At 45.0% G+C, this 13,639-nt stretch overlaps 1 protein-coding gene across 1 annotated transcript in view; it reads right to left on the bottom strand.

Moving 5' to 3' along the window:
* RERE (arginine-glutamic acid dipeptide repeats) overlaps nucleotides 1-13,639 on the bottom strand; it is a 326,197-nt gene that overhangs the window by 35,074 nt on the left and 277,484 nt on the right. Inside the window, exons 23-27 of the mRNA XM_080377911.1 lie at nucleotides 4,969-5,032; nucleotides 4,684-4,710; nucleotides 4,236-4,310; nucleotides 3,921-4,069; nucleotides 3,301-3,434 (exon numbers count right to left, since the gene is read on the bottom strand). The gene's annotated coding sequence lies outside the window, so the exon portion shown is untranslated. The remainder of the gene's footprint in view (nucleotides 1-3,300; nucleotides 3,435-3,920; nucleotides 4,070-4,235; nucleotides 4,311-4,683; nucleotides 4,711-4,968; nucleotides 5,033-13,639) is intronic.

Below are 13,639 nucleotides of genomic sequence, written 5' to 3'. Positions count from 1 at the left end.
GATCCTAACACAGGACCCTACCCCTTCAACTCTAACCTCTAACCCGAACCCCAACCCTAACCAGCCCAAACCCACTGAAACCCAAACTCCCCACAACCCCTAGAAATCCAATCCCCCTAAGCCGCCTAAAACCTGAAGTGCCCTAATAACCACAACACTAACCCCAAACTTGCCTGAGTTGGGGGCTTCTTTTGCCATTTCACAGCAACAATATAAATTACACAGACACAGAAGTGGAAAACAGTTTTTACTCACTTGGTTTTCAATTCATACAGATATTAATACAATACACATGTACAAAAGAATTCACCTACAAGACCCTCATTCAGGCAGAAGAACAGATAAGCGAGGCAACGCACCTCATCAGCCCTACCGCAGGTTAGCTACAGCGATGAAGAACGATACCTATTCCAGCTGCCCCAATACGTTACCATCCTCCAGATGCGCAGGCGCTGGGGAGCCCCTCTTGCAGCGAGGATTTGGAAAGCCTCTCCCGGCAATGGGGAAGTGCTGCACAGGGCGTCCCCTCGTAGCTGAGGTCTCCGAAGTCGCTGCAAGAGGGTCCAGTTTTGTGCTATGGAATAAACAAGCTCACCTCATTGCAAATGCGGAAGCACCCGGTTTCGCTTGCCTCTCGGGTCCCACCAAAGCCTGGCCAGGGCTTAGGGAGGACCTGAGGGAGATTCCTGTATCTACTGCACTTTGACCACCCGGTTCCGAACAGAGCCAGCCAGCTGGATCCACGGCCTTGGCCACCCGCCTCTAACTCTCTTCCCTCATGATTCTAGTTTAGCCAAGCTACACCTTTTGCTAAGGATCACACATAGCTTGCCAAGGACCACACACATTTTGCTACAGAGCCAATACTAAATATATGTGTGTGTATATATATATATCCCTGTAACATTCAGTCGGTGATGCCACCTAAAGGTCAACTGTTGTTCAGGGCCTGTTGCTCACGCCTTCGCTGCATTTCAGGCCCTACGCTTACCTTATTTAGGGCCTCTGCTGAGTTTCAGGGCCCAAACGTACCTCAGTTTGGGCCTCCACCAGGTTTTCTGGCCTTCAACTTTTCGAGTCTAAAGGGAAAACTCCATAGCACATCTGAAAAAACAACTGCCCATCCACAAATCCAAACACCTATGTTCGGTTTTCTTCATGTATCCATAATAATATTTTTCCGAGGAGATAATGTATCTTAGACACTTGCCACCCTTTGCTCGAATAGACAGACAGCACCTACGACACTAGGGGCAGAGGCTAATTCGTGCTTTTTCCAAATGACGTTAGTTCTAATATTTTGTCCACAGTCTCCGGCTCTAATTTCTAATGATGCATTCCAACACTTCATAAACTGATTTTTCAATCGCTCTGTCTGTCCCCTCGCAGGGAACACTGACACGCAGATCAGGACTCCCCATTCGCTTCACAGTGACACCGCATGCCTCACATCACACTCTCCGGGCAGCTCTCAGTCACACAGGCAGTATGTTACACGGTACTGTGCACACACATACAACTCCAGGAATGCTGACAGTTTGCGTTATCACCCAAAGTATGCATTTCAATGAACAATTGCCAAAAAACAGATTCTGATTTTTTTCTGGCCTTAAGCAGAATGTTAAGTTTTCAGCTATTTGCCTAGAATTACCAGAATCTTTTTTTTTTCAACTCAACACCCTAAGACACTGTTGTTATAAGTCACTAAGTAAGTGCTAGGAGTGAAAAGTACATTTACCTCTTGCTCTTCAAGAACCAATAAATCCTGTAAAGAAAACAATATCTTTAGCACACCAGTACTGAATACTGCAGGACTTCCAGTCACTTCATCCCGCAACTTGGTTTTGAATTTAGTTAAAAGGCAATCAGATTCTTAACGCTCATTCTGCTTTTATAACTTCTGGAGAAAGGCTAACATGTGGCATTGGCATTAAAGTCCAATTATTGCCCAAGCAGCAGCGCAGCACTCAGAAGCAGCGGGCACACAGAGCCTCGTGAGCCCTCGGCAAGTACTAGAAGTTATCCCTCCACAGTCAGCAGGGCAACTCACAAGCACAAGGAATACATGGAAAAGTAACATCTAGACTGACCTTCGGTTTAGCTCCCCTTGATTTGTCAACATACAATTCCGGATGAACCTAGGCTCAAAGAAAAACACAAAAAAAGCCCCGTTTCACTGGGTAGCAAATCCAAAGGCCTCTTCCCCTCGGCTGCTCTGGCCCAGGAGCTGACTGTCACGACACAGGTTCAGCAAGAGACCCGAGCTGCTGCCTCCCAACCCTCCCCGGCAGTTAAACGCTTGCCCTTTGCAATACTTTTTAGAGAAATCAGCAGTCGGGGGCGAGGGGTGGGGATCCCACCGCCGGCCTTGCCCTTCCCTTGCCCGCTCGCAGGGGCTGAAGAGGCTCCTGAGCCCCCCCCCCACCCCGCGACAGCGTTACCGCAGGCCCCAAGGCAGCCCCTGCGGCCCGCGGGGGGCGGCAGCCCCAGCCCGCTGCCACGGCCCCGGCCAGCGGCTGGGGGAAAGACAAAGCCCCGCGCAGAGCTGCGGCGGCTGCCCGGGCAGCCCGGAGGCGGCGGGGGGGCGGCAGGGCGCCGCGGGCCGACCCCCCTCCCGGGCCCCGCCGCCACAAGGGAGCACCGGGGCCGCCCCGCCGCCGTTCCTCGCCTCCTCGCTGAGGTAGCGGCGCGGCTCCGAGAAAAAAAAAAAAAAAGGCAGCACCGCGAGCAGCCCGCTGACCACCGTCACTGCCGGGGAGACGAGAACCGCCGGCAGCCCCGCCGGGCCCGGGCCGGGCCGCCCGCCTCTGCCCGCCCGCCGCCGGCACCAGGCGCTCCCTGCCGCGGCCGAGCGCCGGCCAGCCACGTCCCCCCCAGCCGGCCGCTGCCCGACGGCCACGCCCGGGCTCGGCCCCCGGCCGCCCCCAGCCCGCCCGCTCCCCCAGCGCCGCCGCACGTCCCGGCCCCAAAGGCGTCCGGGCTCCCGGCGAAGGCCCCGCACCGCCACCGCCGCTCCAGCGCGCCGCGCGGCCGGAAATGAACCCCCTTCCGGGCCGGACGCCTAGCACAGACGTACGCAGCCACAAACCCCGCCCCTAAGTCAAGCCGGTCCGCGCATGCGCTGCCCTCAGTGGCCAGAAAGGCTTCCGCGCATCCGCAAAAGCGGATTGCATCACACCCATACGTATCCGGAAGCCCCGCCCTTTGTCGTCAAGGCGATTCTGCGCATGCGCTGCCCTTAGTTTGCATGGAGCACTGCTTCCGCCTAGCGAAAAAAATTGGGTACTGCAGCCAATATACCTAACGTAGACTGCACAGTTTATTATAGGAATGGAATCAATAACGGAATTGTTCCCAAGGCCCATTAAGAAGTTGTCTGGCTTCACATATCGGTGGATGAAGTTCTTAGAGTGCATGTATTCAATTTAACTAATCTAGATAAAGAGAAAAAAAAATCACTCAAGAGAGACTAGGCATACACTTTTTTCCTTATAAAAACACTAGCAACATTGTCTTAACGATAGAAGAGGTAATGAAACTTTTCATTGTAAAATGTAAGGGCATTAAAGAGAACATAATTTGATAGACAATACATAAACCTCTCCAGCTCTTTCCCCGTGTCTATTTTACATTTGTTTCCAAAAACATTCTTGGGCAAATTTCTTGTGTCTTTGAGCAGTGCAACAGATGGTTTGCAAACAGTGCAAGTCTGGTTTTTAAAAATCAATTAAGACTTTGTAATCACTTTAGATGGGGCACTTGGTATTTAAGGGAAACAAAATCAATTTTGAGTCTTTTCTTTAATGATACAGGCCTATTCACCTCTAAATTACAGAAACAACGTATTTGGTTCTGATCTCTCAAGGAATTTTAATATTCTAACACACTGCACCATCAAGATCAACAAAGCAGTTTCCTACCACTTGGTCAGCGAGTAATAGGACTGTCTCGAGACTAAATTTCCTTGAACAAAAACTGAAGATCTCTTCACGACTCAGTCCAAACGGCTCCATCACCATTACATCATAGTCCCCTTCAGCTCCATACTACTTAATTATGGGAACACCCACTGGAAAAAAAGAAACGGTTTATTCAGTATAACAATTTGATTTATATACAAATCTTCAAGGCTCCCAAGATGAATTCTAAGATGGTCACAACTGTGAATGTCTGTACTCACAGTGAAGCTCAATATTTTTTGCAACCTTCAGCCAAGGAAAAGGTGAAAAACTCACCATCACCGAACATTTCATCATCTGTAAGCTGCCCATCCTTAGCATAAAGGATTCCAAATTTCAAATTCACAGGTCCTTGAGAAATAAAAACAAATATTACAGGATAAACAGACAATCAAACAAAAGACCTAAAATAATGTTTCCTCTAAGGACTTTTATATACAACTTTTGCATACGTCCTACACACAGGAATATACACTTCAGACCAGCTCCATTACATGCTCAAGTAGCAGATACCTAATAATTTACTTTTGATCACAGATTATGAATTTTATGATATTACTAAGTTGGTCATCTATTAATAAGATATATTATGCTGGTGCTTAAAATGATTTTCGATCTCGTATGTTGCACAGAAATACCACATTTTTTTACTGCAATAAGCAATTGATATCTAAATTGTTTTAAGTCACTAAGTGAGTGCTAGGAGCGATAAGTTTACATTTACCTCTTGCTCTTCAAGAACCAATAAATCCTGTAAACAAAACAATATCTTTAGCACACCAGTACTGAAGACAGCACAAAAACCCCTGTAACGTACTCTTAGATTTGTTTAATTTCAAAGTAGCCAGTTCAACTAATAAAGACAGCTTCTTTTGTAACTGAAACCCTACTCATCATTATTATCCTACTACCGAAAGAAACAAACCACTAGCATTTATATGTAACGACTTATTTTTCCAGAACATAATAAAAAGCCATAACCAAACGGAAAAACGAAGTCACCTCCTACCTTTTGTATCTCAGGATGAAAAATTTCTCTCAGGCTCTTCCCAAATTTGTCAAGACTCACAGCACTGAAATGCAAATGAAATACTGCTTTATAGGAGAGCAAGTATACATTTCAACATTAAACCGCTAACTGGCTATAGTTAGAACCGATTTCAAAAAGAATTGTTCAAAGAGCCTTGCTTATGTGGAATTTTTTGTGGAAGAGCCATTTATTTCCCACAATACTAACCTCTAAGACTTCCTAAACTTCTTTTGGATTTTAAAAACAGAAATAACTAGGACCCTGCACGGAGATCAGGTTGAAGTATTTACTTATAAAGCACAGAATTTTATTCCATCATCCTTCACTTTGGCTTTATGCATAACCATTGTGAGCATTTCAGGAGGACTCAATAACCTATTCTATTTCATAAGCTTCTCTTCTATCTCTTTGAAAATAATTCAAGGCATGTCAAATGAAAAACGAGCCGTTCAGCATCAAGTTCACACCCCAAAGATCCACAAGCAAGATCAACTGCCTCAATCAACAGAAATACCTAATTTATAGCATTTCTTCCTAACTCATGTTTCTACATGACTATTATTTTTGCCCATTTTTTCCCTAGCATTAATTTCTGGAGCTGCACAGCATGCCACGGAGTGCCAAATGCAGTCTGTCTGAGGCACACTGAGCTGACACGGAGGTCACATCTGATGCACCTTTCCATCATTGCTTATGCTAGGTCACCATGCAGACAGGATTTCCTGTAGTTCCCTCTGAAAGCAATTAAAATGCTGTAATTAATTTACAAAAAAGCAGGTTTATCGTGTAACTGAAATTCTTTGAGATAGTCGGTACCTAGACTCATGCTGGCTGTGAACAGGGTGAAATGGCAAAGGACTATCAACCAGGCCCAAGGGAAGGCTCAAAGGCTGTAAAAGCTAAAGAATAGCCAGGGAAGGGATTTTAGTCTAAGCCCAAGTGGGCAAAAGGAGATGACGTTAGTCCTGCTGCCTGCAGGTGTGTGGGAGAATCACCTTGAGGGGGTGGAATTCAAGAAAATCGTGTCCTAACAGAAGCCTAGTATTACGGAAAGCTTTTATAGGGTAAAATACAGCTATGGCCTTCAGGATGGTTGGCATGCACAGAATCCGTATCACCACAGTTCCCTAAGCAACACCTCTTGGCAGCTCAGCACATGTGGATAGCTGTGACGGAGGATGTGCTTAAGTCAAAAAGCCAAAAGCAAATCCCTCAAAGCCCAGAACCATTTTCAGGAACACAGGAGTTAAGCCTAAAATTGGTTGAAAGCTGCCTCCTACCTCTTCCCCCACCACCTTTCCCCCTTCAACATCAGCACATTTCCTTGGGATCCCTCTTCATAAAAAGATGGAGGCCTGTGGTATCAGCTCGGTACCGAAGCACCACGATGCACTTGCTGGCTACATGCTCTTTTAGAAGGCTGACGGCTTCTCCGCACACAACAGCTGAGGCTTCCAATCTCTCTGGCCTTCCCATGCCCTGTGAAACGTGAGGAAGGCAAAGACCGATAACATCTCGGGGGGTCAGGAGATACATACAAATACTTAAGTATTTGTCTATGCATACCTACATATTTATACACATGCACACAGAAGCTTAAGACTTGTGAAAACGAAAAATGTAATGCTTACCTCCATAAGGAACGCAATCGGTAAAAACATTTCCCATGCAATACAGAACACTAACATGTCTGTCTTTAGTATGTATCTAGAAGGTGGTCTAACCAACCCAGACACTCTTAGCACCAAGAGGGAAATCCTTGTGCCATAGAAGGAAGGCAAGGTTAATCCAAATCTTTGCTCTGCAATTCTGAATCACAAAACTTCAGGATTCCCAAGTTCAAGTTTCAAATCACACAAGCCTTTTCTGATTTGCTTTGCTTTGGATTCCAAGTTAGGGAACCACCAGTTGCTGGATTTTGCTCAGCATCATAGCTATTTGCTATTAACTTTTCTCCTTGAAGTGAACAATAAGGATAGAAGCAGAAAAATGAGCTGCTCCTCCTCTGCAACAGCCACTGACCAGACTTTGCTGACTGCTAGGAGGTTGGGAAATCTTCATGAAGTTTTGTCTCACAGGTCTGAACATACCAATATTCACACATCTCCAAACATTCTACAGAAAAATGACTGTTACACAGCTACAACAATAGGTACAGTAGTTCTTACCAGAACCTCAACACTACATGGCAGTTTAACAAGACACATGAAAGATGAACTATCCAGTTCACTAGCAAAGTTCCTTCAGCAGACTTTACTTTCCAGCATTTGGATTCAGAGACCTCGTTTGAAAAGTGGCATATGACCCTTAATGACAGCAGACAGTCAAGGTTGGGTTGGGGGTTTCTTTGGTTTTTTTTTTTTTTTTTGAGGGGTGGGGGTTTAAGTCTTATCCAGCTGCTGGGTTTTGGATAATCCAACTCATATTACTAAGATGTGACATATTTCATAACTCTACCTGCTGCAGCAATGAATTGTGCTCCTTCTAGGACTGATTATTCCAACTTTCTGCTGTTCCTGATAGGGCTTTCCAGTGGCTGCTGCTCGTTTTAAACATGGCTTCTGCTTCCAGGGTACTTTCTTGTATTAGATTACCTCTAATAACACACCTGCATTTTAGCTATTTCACTGCCTTCCTGTTAAGAACCAATGTAATTTTTTAACTGCTCTTTTGCCCTAGAAGGACTCCTCTGACCTTGTTTTACCGCACCTAGTGGCTGTCCTCCTAGGTGCTCCATGAAATCGGCCAGTACAAGAGATACTGTCACCTTCAAATGTCTGTACGTTCTAAGACACCTCAGTGCCTCCACTTTTCACTGAGCATTTTTACTCTCATTGAACTGTATGTTTTTGGAACCCACAGGCTGAGAATCAAGATAAAACTTTTCCCTTTCTCACCCTTTACACAAACGTCTTACCATTGCTTTTTCTGGCAGTCTTGAGACAGCAGGACAGCCCGATCACCCATCCAGAACAAACCCTCTTAACACAGAATAAACAGCTGTAAGGAACTAGGCGTACATGCTATACCAGTGTTTATGATGCTGTCAGAGCAGGCACATCACCTGGAGGCAAAACCACCCTTTAATATTTTTTACACATATGCAAAAAAGGAAGACTGGGTCAAAGGCCCCATTTTAAGTACTGAGTTGTTTTTTTAGGCCAAACCCTCTCCACATTTAGTCATTCTTGCCCAAGCTGCTAGTAGCCAGACTGAAGTACAACACACCTTTTATTTAGGACAGATAGAAAACCTCTTGTCATCATGGCTTCCCACATTATGTCGGGCCCCTTCAGAATCTTTCTCACTGAAGATCTCAGAGCATTTAAGAACCCTTAATGCAAGTTTATAAGTCTACAGAAGAGGAAGCTGAAGCACTGAAAAAGAAAGCCAGCAATGGCAGATAAACCTTCACATAAAACACATGCTGCGTATCGAACCAATAACAACCTATACTAGTACCTTGAAGGGGCTAATTTCATGAACAGAACAAATGCTGAAACACAAGCCAGTTAAAGAAGCCTCTCATGTCTTTTCCCCAGCATGTGCTGAAACCCTTCCTTGCTATTGGGAAAAGAGAAGCACTGTCATGCGCATGGGACTGATTTCTCTGAAGTCCAAAGACTGCACAGTATCAGGCATTCCACAGGGGCAGGCAGCAAACAGCACACTCATTTTTTACAGTCTTTTTTTTTCCCCACTGTGGGCTCCCCACAGTATTTCTTTTTACAAAAGCTTTTGCACAGCCCTGCTTACATCTCTTGGCTCACCCACCTCCTCTTGCTAATATTCTATTAATTACATCCAGATCCTAACAAGTGAACTTCTTCCCCAGTCACTGCTAGTTAGACTGGGCACTTCTCCAGAGCTTGTATGTACGCGGATCTAGACAGAACATGCATGCGCTCTGCAACTTACAGGAAGTATTCAGTGTCCATATAGATTGTCCAAAGACCATAGCACTTGAATAGATATATTTTACCTAAAATCCAGGTATCGGCAAGAAGAATTATATTGCATTTCACTGAAAGCAGAAGATAACAAAAGATTTGCCAAGCCTATATATTGATGTTGCAAAAGCAATACAAAGGAAGACCCCTAAGGGGGACTATTAATCTTCCTCTCTCTCTGGTCTGTTTCAAAAAGCTGGTTTACTGGCTCAGGGTTGAACCTTGTCGATCTCAAAGTCACCTCTCAGCTTTTGATACTGTCAAGAAGTTTTCCCAGCTAAAAATGCAGACTTTTGATTTTCTTTTCAGAGTGAATCCATGGTTGGTACTCTTTTTTTGCATCTTCAGGATGAAAGTGGGAGAAATGAGGTGAAGCCATGAAGGGGCGGGGAGGGGAACACGACTGGCCAGGAGCTAGATACTGGTTGGGTGCCTTGCATTAAAAGCTAAATGAAAGGGCAATCCTGGAAGCTAGAAAGATGGTACTGCAGTCCAAGGAAACATCTGCAGAAAATAAGCAGTAAAACTTGTTCCCTGTATATAAGAAATCAATAATGCTATTGGACCAGGGATATCAGAAATGGCAGAAGGTACTTTCATACTGAAAACCATAATTACAATACAGCAGATCTTAGACAAGTGAAGAGCGTGCTGTATTTCACCTAGTGAATTCAGTCATTAAACATAATTAACAGCAGACATCTCATCCACTGCAGGAGGAGGTAAGAAATGTTTGGTCAACCCTACGTAACAATCCAGAAAAGGCAACTCAAAGGCAGCCTTGTAAGGATGTTTTTATATATACATGATACATGAAGTCACTTAAGTAGGCTCATTTCCAGGGAAAAAATTAAAATGCAACCAGCAGAAGCTATGTGTAGGAGCTAGAAGCAAGTCAGGATTTGCTCAAAGCACGATTTAAACCTCCTACCTTCTAGCTCTGGGAAGGGGGAACAGTAGAGGTGGATGAGGAGTAAGGGAGGCGGTCATAAACCTTTTCATTCCTCCACAAGCATTCAGAGTGACATGAATGAGTTGCTCCCCACCAGTAATGCTGCAAAAGATGAAGAGCTGAGCAGGTGGGCTGCAGGATGGTCTTTTGAGTAGAGCAGTTCTTCACAGGAAACAACTGAGTTACTTCTGAGTCCAGCTCCAGGGAAAACTCCTTTTGCCAAGAGAGGCATTCCAAGTTAAGAGGAGGAATCTACAAGCTCTAGCATTCCTGTATGGGGCATGAGAGAAGTGTGCTCTTTGGTGCATGGCAAAATGGGGTGCTGTCATTTATCTCCTCATCAAGACTGTACTAAAAATAAAAGCTGAAAAGCCACCAGCTGGCTGCCCTGCACATACCAGGCAGAAGGGCCAAGGGTCTTGCTCTTCCTTACTTTACAAATACAGACCTCTAGCACAGGAGATGCTAAATATCAAAGGGCATAGTTTAAACTGTCCCATATAATCGGCAGAGTTGGTGGGGCGAGGGTTAACACCTGGCTGTGAGGACAACATGAAAGCCAAAGAAGGGTCGGTCTTAGCAACATGCTGGTTCATTCTAAGTTCATTAGTGGAGTAAGCAGGTGGTATCCTTTTGGCTGCTCTTGATTTGACTTCCACCTGGCTTGGGATTCAGTCACTACAGAGTATATCAACACATACACCAGCTCTTGACACCAGACTTCCCACTCCTTGCCCCACGTCTGAGGAAATCTTTGCAGAAAGATCTTGCACATGGATGGTTCTGCCCTGCTGCATCTAAAGGTTTGAAAAGTACACACTTTATAATTTTTCCCATGTCCCAGCACACACATCTTTATGTGCTCCGCTGAACTCATTTTGTTCTGTGCTCAAGCAATTCAGTCAGAATAGGTCACGAGTTTGAGCAGTCTAGAAAAAAAAGAGCAGGTGCAAAACACATGCATGCTACGAATTGTCTAGGCCACTACAAAAACAAAGGATATGAGCGACATCATCTCAGTTCTCCACATCCATGTGTCCATCTTCTCTCCTCCCTCACCCATGCTGGTGAATATTACCAGAGGCACCTGCAAGCCCTGTCAGTGATCTCCAGCAACAAAAAACACTTAAAGGTTCGAGCAGAAGAGGTATAGACTTCTAGCCCTTCCAAACTGCTACAAGATACCCCAACTGATCCAGAAGGGCCATTTTTCATATAAGCACACTTAAAAATGGGGCAGAGACTATCTTCTCGATTTTGAATAAAAAAAAAATAATATAGAAGCAGCCAGAGTTGGCAACTGATCCTAGATCCTACTGCAAACTCTATCCCTGGGTCATTTGTTCCTGTCTACTCTCATAGGAATGACAAGGCATACTCCTCTTTGCTGTCTTGGAACAAAACCTCATGGGAAGAACAAAGCTAAACACTTCTGACTGAGCAACTGAGACTTAAGATACACTTTGGCACTCAATAGGCAGATTACTTTCCATTTGTAAGCATCTACAACACCCAAACACCCCTACACTCATGCACTATGCAAGAATATGTACTAGCTGCTGACCAGATTGTAAAAAATGGCCGTTGCAGTTATAAAACAGGAACATAGCATTTCGAACAAGCCTAGATGCTCTACTGGGCTTGGCTTCTTTGACTGCAGCCCTGCTGGAGAACAGTTAGCCATGTCCTTGAATTTGCAACATGTTTTTCCCTGCCTTTCATAGGTACTGATGGGTATTTCACTGAGGCAGAATAGGTTGTGTTTCTTCCTTTAAAAGCAAAGGTTTTGATGGGATTTCCCCATCCCCTTCATCCCACTGGAGCTCCAGCAACAGCTCCAGCAACGGTTGTAACGAAAAACCAAACTGGAGCTTTCCTTGGCCTCCACAGGGCCTGTCATCAGTAAAGAGCACCTGGAAGAGCATGTTGCAGTGGCTGAGTTCTCTCAGATCCTGGAGCTCCCCAGCAAAACAGATGCACGGGGAAAGGTCATGAAACACTTCCATATAAAGAGCTAGGGCTGAAGACACACCACAATGAACAACTTCTAGACAGGTGGGTTAGAAGAAATTAAAAAGCAATCCCACTCAAAGAATTTCCTCTTCCCTTTATGATGTTGTTTGCAATGGGCCAGCACCCTGGTTTTTAGAAAAGGCACCAAGAAGGTTGCAAGAGCACTCCCACACCTGGGGGACAGAGTCTGCTTTCCATGGAAAACCCAAGATCAGACAACCTGATAAACACGGGCTTCTATACTAACAAACTGACAGGCAGGACAAAAAGAACCTGGGACAAAGAGAAAAGGCATTTCAGTGCTTGGAATCAACACCCAGACATTTTGGACATTGCCCCTGTGGACATTTTGCTGGCACATTTGCATGCAGAAGCAGTGCTATACACACAAAAATTCAGCATATATATACATGCGTACACAAACAGAAATACAAACTACACATTTATAAATTAACACAGACCACTGAAGGAGTCAGGCACCTGCTGTCAGTTCCCTCTGCCTCTCTCAAGGACTTCCAACAACACACTTCATTTCTCTTAGTTCCTGTTCCCTTGTAGAGGGATTTTTAAAGGACCGAGGACATATGTTGCCATTGTCCGAGTTGGACAACCCAGGCCTGTTAGTTGAAGCTGCAGAGCAGCTTTAAATTGTCCTGGGAACAAGCAGTGGGAGAAGGAAAACAAGCTGTGCACAAACAAGAAGCCAGGTGCAGAGCAAGCCCTGGGAACCGTGAAATCAACACACTCTCATCTGCACACTCTTATCAGGCACCTGCAGCATGCCCACCGATCAGCGACACGGACCCCCATGTGGCCCAGAGACTTTTATCCAATCACCTGTGTGTAAAGTCGGGTGAGCGGTCGGTTTAAGTTAGAAATATGACCTGTTTGTTTAATAAAGCGAGCACGGCATCTAGCCATATTGGTGTGATTGTCGTGACTTGGCCGACTCTCCACGGGGGAGAGTTCCCTCTCAGTTCCCTCACAATTTGTCTTCTGTAACATTGACAAATATACGCTATACATATGATATTATTAATATAGGCAAAGTACCACTTCTACCCCGAAAGAGCTTGCGTAATACCAGTATTGCATAATACCAGTATTGCATAACATAGATGATTTTTACATTAAATAGTTCTTAGATGCTGTCAGCTAGCCACAATTTCTTAATAACCTTTACATTAAAAAAAAGTTACACCAAGTATTATTGCACATTTAATGTACAGATAGACAGGTATCATCCGCAGCCAGAAAATTCAGCTACTACTTGTAGACTGAGACGACAGCAAAACCTGACTTCACTGCTGTGCACAGAGAAGCAGCAGCAAAGACCCCAGCTTGTGATTTGGAATGAAACACCTAAGCACAGAGCTGCATGGCACTTGTGACCAAGTCTCATTCTCAAGTATTTGTGACCACAACATGCTTGGGAACAGTATGGCTTGCATTAGAGCACATCCAGAGACTCTACACCTGTGCCTGAACTGAAACATTTTATTCTATTAAACAATCTTATCCCAACTTCTACCCTCCTTGAGGGGGAACCACTTTTAGGGGAGGCTCTGCAACACTAAGGTTTGGAAAGCTTGGGGGCAGAGAAGTACTGAGGGGAGATGGCAGGAGCTGTGGGCTCTTACTATAACTCTGTGTGTTTTAAAATTGATTTTTCAGAGACAAACTATTTACCATGTAGAAGAAAAGCAGTTTTCTTCCTGCCTGTTCCCAAGGAACC

Source organism: Falco punctatus, assembly GCF_963210335.1.
Source record: "Falco punctatus genome assembly, chromosome: 3".
Lineage (NCBI taxonomy): Eukaryota > Metazoa > Chordata > Aves > Falconiformes > Falconidae > Falco > Falco punctatus.
Note: the sequence above shows the minus strand (reverse complement) of the source record. Positions and strands in the feature narration are given on the sequence as shown.